Here is a 22,196-nt window from a genome sequence, read left to right on the forward strand (position 1 = left end):
GTGGATGGATAAATAAAGGAGTTATGATTTTTTTAAAGGGGGGAGGAAAAAACGAAAATGGAAAACGAAAAATGGCCGCGTCATTAAGGGGTTAAAGGGGTTGTCCGGCCACACAGGGTAAAAATTTTTATAATGCTGCTGCTTTCCTTTCAGTAAGGATAGTAACAGACAGCATACAGGGGCTCAAACCGGCCGGCAGATCAGCTGCAATGTCAGTTTCTTACCTTAGAATCTGATCTTCACTGCAGCTTTCAAAGATGGCGCCTCTGTGCTGCCTTCTCACATGCTCTGCGCTCTCCCTCCTCTGTGTGCGCGCTCCCGATGGTAGTAAGAGACATGAAAAGGCAGGATTTCCCTCAGCTCATGTCCTAGCCCCGCCCATGACACGCCCACCTCTATTGAACTGCTCTAGTCTCTCCCCGCCCAGGCCCCGCCCCCTGCTGCATACTATAATCAGAGGGGGTGTGGCCAGGGGAGACTGCGTTATACACTCATGTCAGGATGAAATCCTGGTATGAGTGTAAATAGCAGCACAGTGTAGATAGTGAATGGAGAGGGGCAGGGGAGAGCCCAGAGAGAACTCTCCTGCAGCCCCCCACTGCAAGGCTACCTACTGCCCCCCCACCCTGCTAAAGTGAAACAAAACATTTCCCCACACACACATGCCCCCATAGTGCCCCTCCCACAGCGACCCCCCCCCCCCTCACAATGACCCCCTCCCCACAGTGCACTCTCCCACAGTGCCCCCCTAATGATCCCCCACAGTGCCACAAACAGTGCCCTCTACAGTACCCCCTACACATGCCCCCCAGTGTCACCCCTACAGTGCCCTCCAAAGTAGCCCCCCTCATTCCCCCCAACCACAGTATTCTCCACAGTCCCCCCTCAACAGTGCCCCCCCCCCAGTATTCCCCCCCCCCCACAGTGCCCTCCGCAGTACCCCCCCCTACACATGCCACCCCCCAGAGTCCCCCCCACTGCACTCCAAAGTAGGCCCCCTCCACATGCCCCCCCATCCACAGCGTCCCTATACAGTGCCCCCCCTGTGACCTCCCCCACAGAGTCCCCCTTTACAGTGCCCACACACAAGTACACTAACAGAATCCCACCCCCTCCCCCCGGGATTTCTGACAGCCGGGTCTCCTGACATTGCACACACACACATCACTGCAGCGCCCCCCCCCCCCCGGGACTTCTGACAGCCACTTGCACACATCCATCCATCCCCCCCCCCCCCCCCGCCCCTCCTCTCATTCTTACCTTGGAGTTGAAGAGCCAGCAGACACGCCTCCCCTGCAGAGCTGAGCTTCCCAGGCTGAAGTTCTTCTGCACATGCACAGAGCTGTGCTGGAGAGGCGCGTCCCCGGTCGTCCCGACAAGAAGAGAAGAGACTTGTCGGAACCAGGAACCATGGCAACCGAGGAGCAACACAGGGGGGGGCAACCCTAAAGGTAAGTGAATAACTTCTGTTTGCCTAATTTACAATGCACAATGTATATTACAAAGTGCATTGTATTGGGCAAACAGAAGTAATGAGACCTAATGTTTATGGCCGGACAACTCCTTTAACTTTATGTAATACATCATTTTGGGGTCTCTGGGACAAAAATGGCTTTTCCCTTGACATATCCTATAATATAGTGCCCTTGATGGTTTATTTATGTGGTGCTGATTCACTAATGACTACATTAAAATGGTTTGAATAATATATATGAACAGAGAATGCGCACAGCACGGAATCTAGAAATAACCTTCAACAATCGGACTGTCTAAAGAGGCAGTAATTCATCTATGAACAACTGCGTGCTTACTGAGCATGAAGGAGGGCGACCAGAGCAATCTCTTACCCGCTATGCCTCCTTTCATTGAGTGATCATCACTCCTGCATAAAAGCACAACAGCAATTATTCCTGAGCCGACCGTAAAATCCACGTGGATGAGATACAACATATCTCATAGAATGGTGACATTGGAAGGGTCATCGGGTCCAATCTCCTGCTTAATGCAGGATCACTAAATCATCCCAGATGTCTGTCCAGCCTCTGAAGACTTCCAATCAAGACCTCATCACCTCCCGTGGCAACCTGTTCCACTCATTGATCACCCTCACTATCTAATAATTAATCTGTTTCCTCCCTTTCAGTTTCATCCCACTGCTTCTAGTCTTTCCTTGTGCAGATGAGAATAGGGCTGATCCCTCTGCACTGTGACAGCTATTCAGATAGTTGTAGACAGCTATTAAGTCTCCTCTCAGCTTTTTCTTCTGCAAGATAAACATTCCCAGATCCTCTAACCGTTCCTCATAGGACATGGTTTGTAGATTGCTCACTACTCTGGCAGCTCTTCTCTGAACTGGCTCCAGTTTGGCCGTATTTTTTAAAGTGGGGTGCCCAGAACTGGACACAGTATTCCAGATGAGGTCTAACCAAGGAAGAGTAGAGGAGGATATTTACCTCACATGATCTAGACTCTATGCTTCTCTTAATACATCCCAGAATTGTGTTTGCCTTTTGGCTGCTGCATCACACTGTTGACTCATGTTCAGTCTGTGATTTATTAGTAAATCCAAGTCTTCTTCACATGCGCTGCTGCTTAGCTCAATTCTTCCCATTCTGCGTTTGTTTTTAATTTTTCTTGCCCAGATGTAGTATTTTGCATTTCTCCTTGTTAAATACCATTCTCTTAATCGCCATCCACTGTTAGCTTGTCTAGATTATCTCTCTTTTCTCTAGTGTTAGTTATCCCTCCTAGCTTTGCTGTGTTGGAAAATTTGATCAGTTTCCCCTCATCTAGATCATTTATAAAAATGTTGAACAACACTGGGCCAAGGACAGAGGCCTTTGGTACTCCACTTGAGACATTATTCCACTTGGATGTGCAGCCATTTATGACCACTCTGAGTACGATCCCTCAACCAGTTTTGAATCCATCTAACAGTTGCCTTTGTCAATCCTATATTTGGTCGTTTTTTCAATAAGGATGATATGAGATACTTTTCCAAATGCGTTACTAAAGTCAAGATATACTATATCTACTGGAATTTCCTGATCAACCCAATCGGTGATTAGATCAGAGAAGGTAATTAGAATAACCAGAGCCAGCATGGGTTTGTAATAAACAAGTCAAGCCAGACTAAATTACTTCTTATCCAAGTACTTGCATACATGCTGTTTAAAAATGTGTTCAAAGAGCCTTCCTGGTATAGAAGTCAACAGGCCTGTACTTAGGTAGAATATTTGCCTTTTGCTAATCTTCTGGAACTTCTCCTGTTCTCCAGGAATTTTCAAAGCTTATGGCTAGTGGTTCAGCAATTACCTCTGCTGCTTCCTTTAGTATCCTAGGATGTAATTCATCTGGACTTGGAGACTTGAATTCATGTAAGTTACCTATGTATTCCCTCACCATCTCTCTGCTTATAAGTAGCCTACATTATTTTATTCCCCCAATAGCACAGGGAAGATAAGCTGATGCTACATTTACTCTCTTAGAGAAAACAGAAACAAAACAGGAATTTAAGAGTTCGGCCTTCTCAACATCGTCTTTGACCAATTCATCATTATCATCCTGTAAATATTCTATAGCATCTTTGACTTTTCTTTTGCTTTTGACCCCCAAAATCCATTTTTATTTCTGTTGGCTTTTCTTACAAGCCTCAATTCATTATTAGCTTTAGCTTTTCTGACACTTGCCCTACAGTTTCTGCAGACTGCATTATATTCTTCTTTAGATATGCCCCTCTCTTTCCATTTGATAAAAACACAAGCTAAAACGAAAAAAAAAAGTTCTCTGTTCCTCCATCCTGGTCTACTTAAAAGCTTCCCATTCTTCCTTCTTTTGCAGACGGTTAACGATTGTGCTTTGAGAATCTCATTTTGCAATATTTCCCAACCTTCTTGGACATTTCTGTCATTAAGAACATTCAGCCATTGGATTCGTCCTACCCCACTTTCTGAGTCCATTAAAATCTGCCTTTCTATAATCTCCAGTCTTTCTCCCATGTTATCCAAAATTGAAGAATATCATGATCACTGCCTCCTAAGGTCCCAGTCACCCTTACTTTCTCATATATTTCCTCCCTGTTGGTAAGAATTAGGTCCAAGATAGCAGATCCCCTTGTTTTCTCTTCCACCTGTTGGAAGATAAAGTTGTCAGAGCGGATAAGAATTTGTTGGATCCATTACTTTTACCTGAGAGAGATTCCCAACAAATGTCTGGATCGGTAAAATCTCCCATGATCACTATGTTGGGCTTCTTTGAGAGCTTGGCCATCTGATGCAGAAAGAGTTCCTCCATATCTCTAGCTTGTCCAGGTGGCCTATAGCAAATGCCTACAATGGTGTCCTTTCTGTTGTTCTCTCCTTGTATTCTTACCCAAACAGTTTCTACAGAGCTCCCAGCTCTGAAGCTTGAATCTCTGTGGAGATGAATGTTTCCTAACATACAACATAACACCTTCTCCCCTTTTATTAGGTCTGTTTTTTATAAGTTGTATCCTTCAAGCCTTGTATTCCAATCGTGTATCATTCCACCAAGTTTCCGTGATGCCTATGACATCATATTTCTCTTCCTGTGTTAGGAGCTCCAATTCTCCTTGTTTGTTCCCCATGCTCTGTGCATTTGTGTAAAAACATGTTAGTTTGTGATCGGTGTCTCTTGCTCCTCTACCTTCCTTCTGAATTTTTTGTCTTTGTTCTTTCTTTTCACTTCTAATAGCGAGGATCTCAAATGTATTAAATAGCTGTATATTTTTGCTTGGCTTTTCACTTCCTTCCCCTATTGTTCTATTTTACAGCTCTCCTGATAAGTGAAGCAAGGCGCCCACCAAATATATGCTTACCTGTTTTTGTAAGGTGCAAGCTGTCTCACTCTGCTTTAGAAATGCAAATACTTGCTGACGACACTATCAAAGTAGCCAGTTATTTACCTCTAGAATCCTATTCCATCACCATATTTCATGGCCATCCACTGGGAGGATGGATGAGAAGACCACATGCGCTCCCAGCTCCTTTACTTTCTTGACTAGGTCTTCAAAGTCTATGCAGATGGTTGCAAAGTTATTTTTTGTGGTGTCATTTGCCCCTACATGTATCAATAGGAATGGGTGGTGTTCTGTAGAACTGAAGAGTCTTGAGTGGATTCTGTAGTGGAGCTGACATGCTTTGCAGATCTCAGAGCTGCAGCATGTGAAGTATTTGCTTACTGTGGATTTCAGTATAGATTTCCCCTTTGCAATAACGAGGGTGAAATCTTGGCAAAGCTGCACTATTATGTACAGACTGTTGCCGCGGATTAGCTGTGAAAAGCCATTATGGTTTAATGCTGGGTCATATTGTGTTGTTCTAAGCTAGAAACATTAACTTCTCTTTGTAGTGATTTTTTCCTTCTTTCTAGCCTTCTAAGAGCAATACATTTATCAGTTGCCATAGCTACATGAGGATTGGTTTTGTGGAGAAGTTGTATTATATAATGGCATTATTTCAGGTATCATAAAATGTGCAGAAAACATTACATTTAAAAAAGTGTTACAACATGAAAAAATAAACCTCTTTTTATGATGATTTTTATTTACGGCATTCAGAGCAGCAACAAAACTACTTTAACCAACTTTATAAAATGTGTTTTACTGGTGAAAAAAACAAAACCTTTTACAGCCAAAAATTAGCTTTCTGTAACCAATTCTGAGCCTCAAACTTTACTTTTTGGTTCATGTAGCTGAGCGATGGTTAGTTTTTTTGCAGGATGATTGAAGTTTTTATTGGCTTTATTTTGGGGGACATTTGATAACTTTTCATTCCTTTTTTTTTTTGGCAGCCAATTTTTTTTTACAGCATTTAGTGTGTGGGATAAATTGTTATTTTATTAGTTTGAATTTTTTTTTTTAAAGGGGACAATACAAATTACTTTTACTTTTTATTGGTTGGATTTTTTTAGGCTTCAAAATTAATTTATTGAAATAAGCAAAAAATTTAAAATTTAATATTTTAAAATAACCTAAAATTTTTAAAGACTTTTTTAAAGCCGCCACAGGGGACTTAGACTGACGAGCGTTTTATTGCTTATACTGTACAATATACTGCAATACTTCAGTATTGCAGTATATCGTATTTTCCCATGCATGGCTTAATAGGCAAAAATATATGATAACCCTAAAGGCCTTCACAAAGCCATAGGCTGCCATGACATCTAAATGGTACCTAGCCATCTCACTACGAGAGGACGGCCAGGAGAAAGTAGAAGCCCTGTATTTACAGGCAATGATTCCTGGAAGTATTCCTGAGCCCATTCCGTGATCTGCATTACAGAATCATGCCTGTTATGAATGCAGTGATGCCTGAGGGTCTGCAGATCTTCAGCATGCAGTATTGAGCGTTGGCCTTGTCCCTTATGCACATAAATCAATTTCTAAAGTAGTTAATTTTTTTAAAATTAATTTTAAAAAAATGTCTCCTTTTCCCTTTTGATATGTTCTATTGTGAATAAAATATGGTTAAATGAAATTTCCTAATAATTGCAATCTTTTTTCCTTTACATTTCCATTTTGCATAACATCCTAACTTTTTTGTAATTGGGGTTGTAGTTCCCTCTGATCTTAAAGGGGTTGTCCCGCGAAACAAAGTGGGTCTATACACTTCTGTATGGCCATATTAATGCACTTTGTAATGTACATTGTGCATTAATTATGAGCCATACAGAAGTTATTCACTTACCTGTTCCGTTGCTAGCGTCCTCGTCTCCATGGTGCCGTCTAATTTTCAGCGTCTAATCGCTAGATTAGACGCGCTTGCGCAGTCCAGGTCTTCTTCTTTGCTGAATGGGGCCGCTCGTGCCGGAGAGCGGCTCCGTGTAGCTCCGCCCCGTCACGTGCCGATTCCAGCCAATCAGGAGGCTGGAATCGGCAATGGACCGCACAGAAGCCCTGCGGTCCACCGAGGGAGAAGATCCCGGCGGCCATCTTCAGCAGGTAAGTAAGAAGTCACCGGAGCGCGGGGATTCAGGTAAGCGCTGTGCGGTTTTTATTTTTAACCCCTGCATCGGGGTTGTCTCGCGCCGAACGGGGGGGCTGTTGGGAAAAAAAAAACCCGTTTCGGCGCGGGACAACCCCTTTAACCACTGTGGCTGAGTGTCAGCTGGAGCAGGCTTGCCTTCTGAGCCTGTTCCATAAACACCTCATGCACATCCCAAGAACGTGTATGTGGGATCTGACCAAGATGTTAAAGTTGGGGAATGACATTTGTTCAGGTTATTGCCAAAGAGGTAAATTGGTGCAAAAAGCAGAATGTCAATATTGAGAACTCCATGAGTTTATGAATCTTACTCCAAAATTTGTGTACCTTATGGCATGTTCACCAAATAGGGAAAGTAATGCCTGCTTATCACAGCCACGAGACCAGGATGATCACGGCCATGAGGCTCCATGATGAAGAATGAACCCTGCTGGCTTTATCTTGAGGAAGGATTGTACTTACATTATGAGCAGTTCTATACTTACAAAGTCTCTGAAACAAGATAAAAGTATACCTAATTTGGGAGAGCAGGAGAGAGTAGAAAGTGAAAACTGTGGAATACCTGAGGGAGGATGTAGATATTTGTTGCTGAAAGTTGAGATGAGGTCATTCGTAGTGGGCAACGAACATTAGTTATATCGCATTCTTAAGAGGAATCCAGGGTTATTAAATATTGCTAAAATTGGGGATAAAAGGGACAACTCGGTCCGATATTGCGCTCGGGAACATGCGATGTACCCGCAGATGCGAGGCGTTTTTGTGTCAAGAACGCCTCCCATCACCTCAATACAGTATAGCTTTCAGCCATGCGGGAGGATAGGCAAGTGTTTCGCAATAGGAAACCTCGCTTCGCACGCCATGCGTTGGGTTTTCCAGCCCCATTGAAAACAATGGCCAAGGCTATCCGAGGGAAATCCCAAAAAATAGGACCTGCTACAATTATTTCCCGGCAATGAGATGCAGGAAGAAATCACTCATTTAAAAAAGAATGGGGTTCATATTCGTGCAAGATTTGTGCGAATCATAACGCCCACATCTCAGATGATTTTCTCTGCAGCGTTAGATCGGCCACACGAAGAAATATTTAAAATAAAGACAGAAACGACCCACACAACACTACTTTATTTAAATAATTACGTATTTCCTGTGCTCAGTAAGTAGTTAGGCCAACATGTTGGGTGATCCAGTCGTTAAGGCTGTGCAGCATGGACTCACTGGGTGCTCGAATAATGTCCTGGATAGTGCTGACCATATAACACAGACAATAGTCCACAGTTCATTTTCATTAGGAGGCTGTGGGAGAGCATTCACTCGATGACCAATCGTGTCCCAAACATCCTCGGTTGGAGAGAGATCTGGGGAATCTGCTGGCCAGGGAATCACCTGGACACCTTGCAAAACAGGTCTGCTGATGGTAAATGTGTGGAGTTGGAAGTTATCCTGCAGGAAGATCAGCATTGGATACCCTCTAGAAATAACGGCGTTGTGTCAATGTGCCCCTGATGCAAACTAAAGGTGATCAGCTGTTAAGGCTGTGGCACACCACATCATGACTCAACGATGATCAGTGTGGCACTCCAAACTGGAAGAAGGATCAGCCCAAATGCGGTGGTGCCTTCAGACCTTCATTCGGCAATCACCAAGGCTGAGACAGAATCTCAGTCGTTGAATACCACACTGTGCCACTTGTCATGTCAGGTAGTTATGGAGCAACGCCACTGCAAGTGCCGATGACGAGGTGGTGTGAGGGACAGCCTTCACAACAGACGGCTTGACCGCAAGCCTGTTTCAGCCAATCTTCATTAATCTCTCATTGTAGATATTGGAGCACCCAAATCTACCCATAGGCTCTGCTGAATGTCACCAGCTGTAGTCTGTGGAGCCACCAATACATGATGCCGGATGTGTTGCATTGGACAATCAACTCGATGCTCCAGCCCCACTACAATAATATACATTTTGTTCTCCTGATCACTGTCTCCAATTTGAAACCATGACTGCGGCATCCCATCAATTTTCTGCCACATTACAACACAAAGACCAACTGGCTGTATGTAGCCCAATGAAGAAACCTTCAGCAAACTAATGACATGGCTCTCGACGGCATCTTAGAGGCACCTTTACTTCTTAACCCTTTGCAATCCAATTTTGGGTTCAGGGTTTCCTAGGGGGCTTTCTCTTTCTGCCATTATACAATGGCACCATCTGCTGGCTAGACCCAGTACTGCGGTATGTGACATGCTGGAAAGGCCCCCAACAACAGAGCGGCCAGTAATCTACAGTAAGAATACTCTGCCGGACGTCTTCCGACATTGGAGCTGTAGAGCCTTCAATCAGAATGTCTTTAGACGTCAGACAGTGGATTGGAAAGGGTTAATCTTGTTGAATACAGGTGGAGTGGGACACCGGGTCATAGGTCAGACGCTCCCTTCTGTCTCCACTAACTTATACATTCACTACTATATAAAATAACCAAATCCTGTATCTTTTCAAAGATAAAGATGGTTGCCGTTTGCCATTCACGACCCTCGGCGACCCTAAAGGCTTCCTCCCTCCATGTTTTTCAGTTTTGCACTGCTTCTGCTTAAATATAAATCTAAACCATATCAAATCCCAAACCATATAGACCGATGTCTATGTTGTTGGGATCACTAGCATTATGTCCAGTAGCTATGTGAGGGATTTCCATACCAAATATGCTCCGATCAGTGCCACAAACTGGGTTATCTCTGTCATTGAACACTGCTGTCACTTTCAGGACACGGGACGCCGTGTAGGAGCGTAGCTGCCAGCATAAACATAAGATTACAAAGGGATGTTAGAACACACTTCCTGAAGAGGCGGTCATCTCCATTATACCCTCCGATCACATCCTGGAAACGCATCCATAGGCTCGAAGCTTTGTGCAAACGTGGAAGCTATTGGATCTACAAAGTCTACAAGCAGCCGGCCTGAATGAGGCGACAGAAAGGGCCAGAAATCAGGTCAATTAGTTTCCCACACTATTACCAATGAATCTCCTATGCACTGATTCTTCTGGCCGCTCTATGGACGGGTAGTTGGGGTTTCCCTCCCAGTCTTTTCTTGGTTCCCTGTACATATATACATAGAACCATCTCTGTGCTTTTCCCACCAGCGTTGGGGTCAGTTCAGGGTGTCCGTCCCTCCGCTCCGTTTTTGGAGAAGACAAACTAAAAGAAACTGGCGCTGTCTTAGTTCCTCATTGGTTTCAAGAACACTGAACACAAGCGTCAGGCTTCAGGCCGCTTCTGTTCCGCTAGGTTTCTGTTTTTTTAGATGGGAAAATAGCGCGGTCTGCAGCATTATTTTGCGCCTGACGGAATGCTGCCCGTTTATTTAAAGCCTTATTGAAACCAATGGAGAAAAATACGGATCAGTTTTCTTTTCCATTTTATTTCATTGTCTCTCCTCCCAAAACAGAGCAGAGATAGAAACCCTGAGCCGACCCCGAGGCTGGTCTCACACTACGAGATTACCATTGCAGAATCCGCAGACTGCGTCCGCAACAAATGGCCTGCATTGAAAGGAGTGTACTTTTGCTTTTTCCTTAACGCTTGCAGAAACTAATTGCAATTTCCGTGAGCGGAGGAAAAAAAATAAAACGCACCATGCTCTAATTTGTTGTGGACTCCACGAGGATGGCCTCCATTGAAGTCAATGGAGGCCGTCCAACCCGCAGCCTGTCCACAACTGACATTGCAGATGGCCTGTGGATATGCGTGTCATCACCTAGCAACAGCGCGGGAAATACAATTTTTTTTAAAAAAATCTGTACTGCGCAGTAAAGACATTACAGGGACACGGGGGGCCGGATCCACAAGATAGCAGGCAGGGTAACTTGGAAAGTTCCAGCTTCTGCAGACAAGACTCCACCATCATCTCCACCGGCGCGGAACGTCTTTGGGCTGCAATTTTTTCCCCACTTAAGTGAGTGCATTTTGGGCCGATAATCATTTCTGTAACGGTGTTTAATAAAACATTTTGCACAGTTTGGCATCTGCAGATTCTGCGTACCAGGCTGGTCTCACGCAGGCGTATTGTCATAGCACGTTGCATGCGCAATTTTCCTGTGTGCAACATGCAATGCCAATAGCCCACTGACTTGTAATGGAGCACTCACACCTACGGTTTGTTCACACGTGTATTATGTGGAGGTTGTATTTTGCTGTAGGCACTAATATAGTGCATGGCAATTGGCGGCTTGCAGTAATTCTGCAGGTCATTGCGTACTTGCTGCGCGTGTGCCAAGTTCCAATAGGAGATCCGTTAGTGCAGCTGGGCTGACAGCTTATCCCCCTGCACCACCCTCTCCTGCACCACCCTCTGATCAGCTGTGCTGTAGTCATAAATTAGCTAATAAGAAGGTGGTTCAATGGGGAAGAGCAGAGGGAAACTATGCCACTAATCCAACTTTACTGAAGGATCCGCCACGAAGACTCAGTCTGCAGCCTCTACATCCAGCAATAAGCAACAGCTGCAGAAGAGTGAAAAATGATTGTCAGCTTAAAATATATACATTCATGGGAAGAACCCCCCCCCCAAGGTGTCCGCGGCCACCACAAGAAATGTATTACCTCTATCATTTTACTAATTCTACCCACACACTGATAACCCTCAGGCCGGTCTCACACGGATGGGTCAGGTTCTGCATGCTGGAGCCCACAGCGGAATCCGGCTCGGACCTTCTTTTCTTGTACAGCGGATGACTGCGGACGCTCGCCATCGGTCATGCGCAGTACAGATTTTTTAAATATTAGTATTTCCCGTGCCGTTGCTAGGTGATGATGCGGGTACCCGTGGCTTGTCCACAATGTCAATTACAGATGGGCTGCGGCTTAGGCAGCCATTGACTTCAATGGAGGCCGCCTGTACAAAAAGTGGACATGTTGCGATTTTATTTCCGCTCATGGAAATTGCAATTACTATCTGAGCAGATATGTGAATGTTCTTTGTTCTCAATGAGTGCCGAACCCCGCGGACCGTCCTCGCAGCGATGATCGTGGACTCCAGCATTGAAGCCGGCCTTATGTCTAATCGTATTTTCACTCTATTTTCTGTCCGTGATTGTGGTGAGGGCGCGCTGCCTGATCTAATGCCATCAGCATCCTGGCAGCAGCTATATGGCCCGCAGAGACCAGCAGACTGGACATGTCCATTGACTTCTATGGGAGAGTGTTGTAGACACGCACTGTGGTTTGTATGGAGGGGAGTACATCGACTATCACCTGTACTGATGGTAAATCCTCTGTTAGCTATGTACACACGTCCGCCCTTTCATTGTAACACGGCCCGTCAATGAACAGGAAGCCTCCGCCCACCGGGCCAGCGGGAAATTATTACATTTATATTTCAAATCCAGATAAAAGGACGCGATAAACGTTAAATAAATGATTTACATAACGGGCAAAACTGAATGTAACAGTCCATGACATATAGTTCAGAGGTGCGGCAGCCGATCTATACAATACGGGGGCCGGCAGTAACATCACAGTGCAGGAGCGATAAAACCATTCGAAGTTCACGTCCCCCGTGTTAAAAATAAATAAGAGGTAGGACGTTTAAAAAGAAAACCTTTTCCCATACTCGGGTTTTTTAAATTTATATTTGGTATCGCTGCGTCCATAAAAGTCCGATCTATTGCAGTAACACATTATTTACGCCACACGGTGAATGCCGTCAGAAAATAAGAATTGCGCTTTTTTTGGTCACCCCGTCTCCAAGAAAAAAATAATGAAAAGGCAAACAAAAAGTCCTATGTACTCCAAACCGGTATGAATGGAAACTACAGGACGTCTTGCAAATAACGAGCCTCACGCGACTAGGCTGACGGAAACACGAAAAAATAAGAAGTTATGGCGGCAGAATTTTAGCTTATTTTTTAAAGTAGTTCGGCCCTCAGGCAGCGACACTGGTGGAGAGAGGGCCGAGTTATTAAGGGGTTAAACAATAAGTTACTTTCTGATGACCCATTACCTTTAAGGCCGCCTGCACACAAACAGGCCAGACCCCACAGCAGCGTCCGACCCTGTGCCCGGCTGATGCCCGCACGCACCAGTCATCTGTCTTCATCTATACTGCGGATGGTCCGCATGGATCGCCGTCGGTCGGGCGCAGTACAGATTTTTTCTAAACTTCTGCTTTTCCCGCTTTATCACCCAGCAATGACGCAGAATCTGCGACCTTCGCGCAATGTCTAAAGCGGAGGGGCTGCGGGTCAGACGCCTTCTATTGACTTCCATTAGATCCATCCGCGCGAAAATGCAGCATGTTGCGATATTCGCCGCTGCTGTCCTCTCGTGAGCGACATGCGGCTGCTCCAATGGTTTGAGTTGGTGCGGAACGCTGCAGTTTGTCCGCACGGCAGACCATCGCGGATTCCGTAATTCAACCGGTCGTGTGCATCTGGCCTAAAGGGAAATTAAGCAGGTCGGCGGGGCACCGCTCAGGACCCCAGAGGACCATCTAACTCTTTGAGCTAAACCGGCTTTTAGACTGAATGATTATCGTGAAAACTAGTGAATGTGAACGGGAATATTTAGTGTAAACGGCGCCGACCCCGGAGCGACGATCCCTTCGCTTTACACTCATCGCCCATTTACTACAGGCAGAATAATCCTGTTGGCTCGGTCACTCATACAGCAAATGTGAAAAGCTGAACGACTTCGTCTGAACGCACCAACGGCGGACCTGCCGTATCACTGGCGGCCCGAGGGACCGCACCGGAGAAGGATCTGCCGTAAACGCGCCAGTGACGGATATGCCATATAACCAGCGGCCTGAGGGAAGCGACAGATCTGTCGTGTAACACGCCAGCGACGTATATGCCCTATAACCGGCGGCCTGAGGGACACCGCCAGCGACAGATCTGCCGTATAACCGGCGTCCTGAGGGACCGCGCCAGAGATGGATCTGCCATATAATGCGCCAGCGACAAATATGTCGTATAACCGGCGGCTTGAAGGACCGCGCCAGAGATGGATCTGCCGTATAATGCGCCAGCGACAAATATGCCGTATAACCGGCGGCTTGAAGGACCGCACCAGCGACGGATCTGCCGTATAACCGGCGGCCTGAAGGACCGCGCCAGCGACGGATCTGCCGTATAACCGGCGGCCTGAAGGACCGCGCCAGCGACGGATCTGCCGTATAACCGGCGGCCTGAAGGACCGCGCCAGCGACGGATCTGCCGTATAACCGGCGGCCTGAAGGACCGCGCCAGCGACGGATCTGCCGTATAACCGGCGGCCTGAAGGACCGCGCCAGCGACGGATCTGCCGTATAACCGGCGGCCTGAAGGACCGCGCCAGCGACGGATCTGCCGTATAACCGGCGGCCTGAAGGACCGCGCCAGCGACGGATCTGCCGTATAACCGGCGACCTGAAGGACCGCGCCAGCGACGGATCTGCCGTATAACCGGCGACCTGAGGGACCATCGCCCATTTACTACAGGCAGAATAATCCTGTTGGTTCGGTCACTCATACAGCAAATGTGAAAAGCTGAACGACTTCGTCTGAACGCACCAACGGCGGACCTGCCGTATCACTGGCGGCCCGAGGGACCGCACCAGAGAAGGATCTGCCGTAAACGCGCCAGTGACGGATATGCCATATAACCAGTGGCCTGAGGGACAGCGACAGAGCTGCCGTGTAACGCGCCAGCGACGGATATGCCGTATAACCGGCAGCCTGAGGGACCCCGCCAGCGACAGATCTGCCGTATAACGCACCAGCGACGGATATGCCGTATAATCGGCGGCCTGAGGGACCGCACCAGAGATGGATCTGCCGTATAATGCGCCAGCAACAAATATGCCGTATAACCGGCGGCTTGAAGGACCGCACCAGCGACAGATCTGCCGTATAACGTGCCAGCGACAAATGCCATATAACGCACCAGCGACGAATATGCCATATAACCGGCGGCCTAAAGAACCGCGCCAGCGACAGATCTGCCGTATAACGCACCAGCGACGAATATGCCATATAACGCGCCAGCGACGGATTTGCCGTATAACCGGCGGCCTGAAGGACCGCGCCAGCGACGGATCTGCCGTATAACCGGCGGCCTGAAGGACCGCGCCAGCGACGGATCTGCCGTATAAGCGGCGGCCTGAAGGACCGCGCCAGCGACGGATCTGCCGTATAAGCGGCGGCCTGAAGGACCGCGCCAGCGACGGATCTGCCGTATAAGCGGCGGCCTGAAGGACCGCGCCAGCGACGGATCTGCCGTATAAGCGGCGGCCTGAAGGACCGCGCCAGCGACGGATCTGCCGTATAAGCGGCGGCCTGAAGGACCGCGCCAGCGACGGATCTGCCGTATAAGCGGCGGCCTGAAGGACCGCGCCAGCGACGGATCTGCCGTATAAGCGGCGGCCTGAAGGACCGCGCCAGCGGCGGATCTGCCGTATAAGCGGCGGCCTGAAGGACCGAGCCAGCGGCGGATCTGCCGTATAACCGGCGACCTGAGGGACCGCCCCAGCGGCGGATCTGCCGTATAACCGGCGACCTGAGGGACCGCGCCAGCGGCGGATCTGCCGTATAACCGGCGACCTGAGGGACCGCGCCAGCGGCGGATCTGCCGTATAACCGGCGACCTGAGGGACCGCGCCAGCGGCGGATCTGCCGTATAACCGGCGACCTGAGGGACCGCGCCAGCGGCGGATCTGCCGTATAACCGGCGACCTGAGGGACCGCGCCAGCGGCGGATCTGCCGTATAACCGGCGACCTGAGGGACCGCGCCAGCGATAGATCTGCCGTATAATGCGCCAGCGACGGATATGCCGTATAACCGGCGGCCTGAAGGACCACGCCAGAACCAGATCTGCTGTATAACGTGCTAGCGACGCATATGCCGTATAACCGGCGGCATGAGGGACGGCACCAGCGAATGATCTGCTGTATAACCGACTGCCCAAGGGACGGCACCAGCGATGTATCTGCCACATAAGCGGCAGCCTGAGGGACTGCAGCAGCGGTGGATCTGCTGTATAACACGCCAGTGACGGATCTGCCATACAACCGGTGGCCTGATGGATCGCGCCAGCGATGGATCTGCCGTATAACTGATGGCCCGCGCCAGCGATGGATCTGCCGTGCAATTGATGGCCCGCGCCAGCGATGGATCTGCCGTACAACCGGTGGCCTGATGGATCGCGCCAGCGACGGATCTGCCGTATAACTGATGGCCCGCGCCAGCGATGGATCTGCGGTGCAATTGATGGCCCGCGCCAGCGATGGATCTGCCGTATTACTGGCGACCTGAGGGACCGCGCCAGCGATGGATCTGCCGTATAACGCGCCAGCGATGGATCTGCCGTATAACCGGTGGCCTGAGGGACCGCGCCAGCGGCGGATCTGCCGTATAACCGGCGGCCTGAGGGACCGCGCCAGCGGCGGATCTGCCGTATAACCGGCGACCTGAGGGACCGCGCCAGCGGCGGATCTGCCGTATAACCGGCGACCTGAGGGACCGCGCCAGCGGCGGATCTGCCGTATAACCGGCGACCTGAGGGACCGCGCCAGCGGCGGATCTGCCGTATAACCGGCGACCTGAGGGACCGCGCCAGCGGCGGATCTGCCGTATAACCGGCGACCTGAGGGACCGCGCCAGCGGCGGATCTGCCGTATAACCGGCGACCTGAGGGACCGCGCCAGCGATGGATCTGCCGTATAACGCGCCAGCGACGGATATGCCGTATAACCGGCGGCCTGAAGGACCACGCCAGAACCAGATCTGCTGTATAACGTGCTAGCGACGCATATGCCGTATAACCGGCGGCATGAGGGACGGCACCAGCGAATGATCTGCTGTATAACCGACTGCCCAAGGGACGGCACCAGCGATGTATCTGCCACATAACCGGCAGCCTGAGGGACTGCAGCAGCGGTGGATCTGCTGTATAACACGCCAGTGACGGATCTGCCATACAACCGGTGGCCTGATGGATCGCGCCAGCGATGGATCTGCCGCGTAATTGATGGCCCACGCCAGCCATGGATCTGCCGTGCAATTGATGGCCCGCGCCAGCCATGGATCTGCCGTATTACTGGCGGCTGTAGGGACTGTGCCAGCGACGGTTCTGCTGTATAACGCGCCAGCGATGGGTCTGCCGTATTACGCATTCGGGGGGACGTCAATCGTTCCAACAATAACCGGTCTGCCCAGAAGGACGCCAAGTACAACCAACCGCTTCGCTCCCACTGAGACCAATAGGGATGGGGGGGCCGTCGGTGGATACAGGCTGCTACATGTAACCCCACCACAGGTCACACACCGCACGGCAGTACAGGCCGCGCCCACACTGTCCGACACTCCGCTGTCCGCTCATCCGCCTCCTACAGACTGCCCGCTGTCCAGCGCCATCATACAGTCAGCCCGCCGCACTCGGCTCCCATATCCCCCGTGCTGGCAGCCTCTCACTATCACCACACATCTGCCGACTTCACACCGGCGGGTATTCCCCGTCAGACCCCGGGCGACCGGCCCCGGAGGAGCGGACATAACAAAGGAAACGCCGCAACTTCACTCACCTCTCGCAGCTCCACTAGACGCGCTATAACTACGTCAGCAGCCGAGGCCCGTCCACCGCAGGGGATTATGGGATATGTAGTTTCTACACCATTGCCTACTGCTGAATACTGCTGACGGGGGGTCTGACTACCGGGACTCTAGTGACGAAGGGGGGTCTGACTACCGGGACTCTAGTGACGGGGGGGTCTGACTACCGGGACTCTAGTGACGGGGGTCTGACTACCGGGGCTCTAGTGACGGGGGGGTCTGACTACCGGGGCTCTAGTGACGGGGGTCTGGCTACCGGGTTTTAAGTCACGAACGTAACAACTACCGAGGCTCTAGTGTCGGGCGGTACGACTACTGGGGCTCTAGTGACGGGGGGGGGGGGGCTGACTACCGTAGCTCTAATGACGGGGGTCTGACTACCGGGACTCTAGTGACGGGGGTCTGACTACCGGGACTCTAGTGACGGGGGGGGTCTGACTACCGGGACTCTAGTGACGGGGGGCCTGACTACCGGGACTCTAGTGACGGGGGTCTGACTACCGGGGCTCTAGTGACGGGGGGGTCTGACTACCGTAGCTCTAGTGACCCGGGGGGGGGGGGGGGGTCTGACTACCGGGGCTCTAGTGACGGGGGTCTGGCTACCGGGTTTTAAGTCACGGACGTAACAACTACCGAGGCTCTAGTGTCGGGCGGTACGACTACTGGGGCTCTAGTGACGGGGGGGGGGGGTCTGACTACCGGGGCTCTAGTGACGGGGGGGGGGGCTGACTACCGTAGCTCTAATGACGGGGGTCTGACTACCGGGACTCTAGTGACGGGCGGTAGGACTACCGTAGCTCTAGTGACGGGGGGGGTCTGACTACTGGGTTTTAAGTGACTGACGTAACAACTACCGAGGCTCTAGTGTCGGGCGGTTCGACTACGAGGCTCTAGTGTCGGGCGGTACGACTACGGGGCTCTAGTGTCGGGCAGTTCGACTACGGGGCTCTAGTGTCGGGCGTTTCGACTACGAGGCTCTAGTGTCGGGCGGTACGACTACCGGGGTTCTAGTGTCGGGCGGTATGACTACCAGGGCTCTAGTGTCGGGCAGTTCGACTACGGGGCTCTAGTGTCGGGCGGCTCGACTACCGGGGCTCTAGTGTCGGGCGGTACGACTACCGGGGCTCTAGTGTCGGGCGGTTCGACTACGGGGCTCTAGTGTCGGGCGGTTCGACTACGGGGCTCTAGTGTCGGGCGGTACGACTACCGGGGTTCTAGTGTCGGGCGGTATGACTACCAGGGCTCTAGTGTCGGGCAGTTCGACTACGGGGCTCTAGTGTCGGGCGGTTCGACTACGGGGCTCTAGTGTCGGGCGGTTCGACTACGAGGCTCTAGTGTCGGGCGGTACGACTACCGGGGTTCTAGTGTCGGGCGGTATGACTACCAGGGCTCTAGTGTCGGGCAGTTCGACTACGGGGCTCTAGTGTCGGGCGGTTCGACTACCGGGGCTCTAGTGTCGGGCGGTACGACTACCGGGGCTCTAGTGTCGGGCGGTTCGACTACGGGGCTCTAGTGTCGGGCGGTTCGACTACGGGGCTCTAGTGTCGGGCGGTTCGACTACGGGGCTCTAGTGTCGGGCGGTTCGACTACGGGGCTCTAATGTCGGGCGGTACGAGTACCAGGGCTCTAGTGTCGGGCGGTTCGACTACGAGGCTCTAGTGTCGGGCGGTACGACTACGGGGCTCTAGTGTCGGGCAGTTCGACTACGGGGCTCTAGTGTCGGGCGTTTCGACTACGAGGCTCTAGTGTCGGGCGGTACGACTACCGGGGTTCTAGTGTCGGGCGGTATGACTACCAGGGCTCTAGTGTCGGGCAGTTCGACTACGGGGCTCTAGTGTCGGGCGGTTCGACTACCGGGGCTCTAGTGTCGGGCGGTACGACTACCGGGGCTCTAGTGTCGGGCGGTTCGACTACGGGGCTCTAGTGTCGGGCGGTTCGACTACGGGGCTCTAGTGTCGGGCGGTACGACTACCGGGGTTCTAGTGTCGGGCGGTATGACTACCAGGGCTCTAGTGTCGGGCAGTTCGACTACGGGGCTCTAGTGTCGGGCGGTTCGACTACGGGGCTCTAGTGTCGGGCGGTTCGACTACGAGGCTCTAGTGTCGGGCGGTACGACTACCGGGGTTCTAGTGTCGGGCGGTATGACTACCAGGGCTCTAGTGTCGGGCAGTTCGACTACGGGGCTCTAGTGTCGGGCGGTTCGACTACCGGGGCTCTAGTGTCGGGCGGTACGACTACCGGGGCTCTAGTGTCGGGCGGTACGACTACCGGGGCTCTAGTGTCGGGCGGTTCGACTACGGGGCTCTAGTGTCGGGCGGTTCGACTACGGGGCTCTAGTGTCGGGCGGTTCGACTACGGGGCTCTAGTGTCGGGCGGTTCGACTACGGGGCTCTAATGTCGGGCGGTACGAGTACCAGGGCTCTAGTGACGGGCGGTTCGACTACGAGGCTCTAGTGTCGGGCGGTACGACTACCGGGGCTCTAGTGTCGGGCGGTACGACTACCGGGGCTCTAGTGTCGGGCGGTACGACTACCGGGGCTCTAGTGTCGGGCGGTACGACTACCGGGGCTCTAGTGTCGGGCGGTACGACTACCGGGGCTCTAGTGTCGGGCGGTTCGACTACGGGGCTCTAGTGTCGGGCGGTTCGACTACGGGGCTCTAGTGTCGGGCGGTACGACTACCGGGGCTCTAGTGTCGGGCGGTACGACTACCGGGGCTCTAGTGTCGGGCGGTACGACTACCGGGGCTCTAGTGTCGGGCGGTACGACTACCGGGGCTCTAGTGTCGGGCGGTACGACTACCGGGGCTCTAGTGTCGGGCGGTACGACTACCGGGGCTCTAGTGTCGGGCGGTACGACTACCGGGGCTCTAGTGTCGGGCGGTACGACTACCGGGGCTCTAGTGAAGGGAAATATGACAACTGGGGCTCCAGTGACGGCCACCGACTGGTGGCAGACAGCCCACTTAGTTCCCCACTGATCCCTGTAGTATGTATAGTATATATAGCAGGAGGGGACACATTATACACTGAGCCCTGTAGTATGTATAGTGTATATATAGCAGGAGGGCACATTATACACTGAGTCCTGTAGTATGTATAGTGTATATATAGCAGGAGGGCACATTATACACTGAGCCCTGTAGTATATATAGCAGGAGGGGGCACATTATACACTGAGCCCTGTAGTATGTATAGTATATATAGCAGGAGGGACACATTATACACTGAGCCCTGTAGTATATATATAGCAGGAGGGGGCACATTATACACTGAGCCCTGTAGTATGTATAGTATATATAGCAGGAGGGGTACACATTATACACTGAGCCCTGTAGTATGTATAGTATATATAGCAGGAGGGACACATTATACACTGAGCCCTGTAGTATGCATAGTATATATAGCAGGAGGGGGCACATTATACACTGAGCCCTGTAGTATGTATAGTATATATAGCAGGAGGACACATTATACACTGATCCCTGTAGTATGTATAGTATATATAGCAGGGGGGGACACATTATACACTGAGCCCTGTAGTATGTACAGTATATATAGCAGGAGGGACACATTATACACTGAGCCCTGTAGTATGTATAGTATATATAGCAGGAGGGACACATTATACACTGAGCCCTGTAGTATGCATAGTATATATAGCAGGCATTTACACGGAAAATCTTATGAAGTCGTGGTGACATCGGGAAGTGAGAAAATTAGATTCCGTACGTAAAATTTGAACCCTAATTCTTTTGCGCTTAGAATTGAATAATCGAGTTGGGACTTAACTTTTCCTATTTATGACATAAACAATGCCCGTTTCAAATTTCACGTTTCTATGACACGGGAAAGTGAGAGAATTGCATTCCATACGTATAATTTGAACGCTAATTTTGCGGTTAGAATTGAATAATCGAGTTGGGACCCATTAGCTTTTCCTATTTATGTCATAATCAGTGCTCGTGCGAAATTTTAAGTTTCTATGACATTGGGAAGTGAGAGATTTAGATTATGTACATAAAATTTGGACGCTAATTCTTTCGCGCTAGCATTAAATAATCGAGTTGGGACCTCTTTACTTTTCCTATTTTGGACATAATCTATGCTCTTACCAAATTTAATGTTTCTAGGACATCGGGAAGTTGGAGAATTAGTGGTGAGTCAGTCAGTGAGGGCTTTCGTCTTTATATATATATATATATATATAGATAGATATAGCAGGACTGGGGCACCTTATACACTGAGCCCTGTAGTATGTATTGTATATATATAGCAGGAGGGGACACATTACATACTGATCCCTGTAGTATGTATAGTATATATATAGCAGGAGGGGGCACATTATACACTAATCCCTACAGTATATATAGCAGGAGGGGACACATTATACACTGAGCGCTGTAGTATGTATAGTATATATAGCAGGAGGGGACACATTATACACAGAGCCCTGTAGTATGTATAGTATATATAGCAGGAGGGGGCACATTATACACTGAGCCCTGTAGTATGTATAGTATATATAGCAGGAGGGGTACACATTATACACTGAGCCCTGTAGTATGTATAGTATATATAGCAGGAGGGACACATTATACACTGAGCCTTGT

General features: G+C 50.2%; 1 protein-coding gene across 1 annotated transcript in view; it reads right to left on the bottom strand.

The window, feature by feature from the left end:
* Positions 1–17,601, bottom strand: part of LOC136588135 (zinc finger protein 271-like) — a 68,374-nt gene extending 50,773 nt beyond the window's left edge. The window contains exon 1 of the mRNA XM_066587138.1: positions 17,558–17,601. The gene's annotated coding sequence lies outside the window, so the exon portion shown is untranslated. The remainder of the gene's footprint in view (positions 1–17,557) is intronic.
* Between the last annotated feature and the right edge of the window lie 4,595 nt (positions 17,602–22,196).

Source organism: Eleutherodactylus coqui, chromosome 13 (genome assembly GCF_035609145.1).
Source record: "Eleutherodactylus coqui strain aEleCoq1 chromosome 13, aEleCoq1.hap1, whole genome shotgun sequence".
Taxonomy (NCBI): domain Eukaryota; kingdom Metazoa; phylum Chordata; class Amphibia; order Anura; family Eleutherodactylidae; genus Eleutherodactylus; species Eleutherodactylus coqui.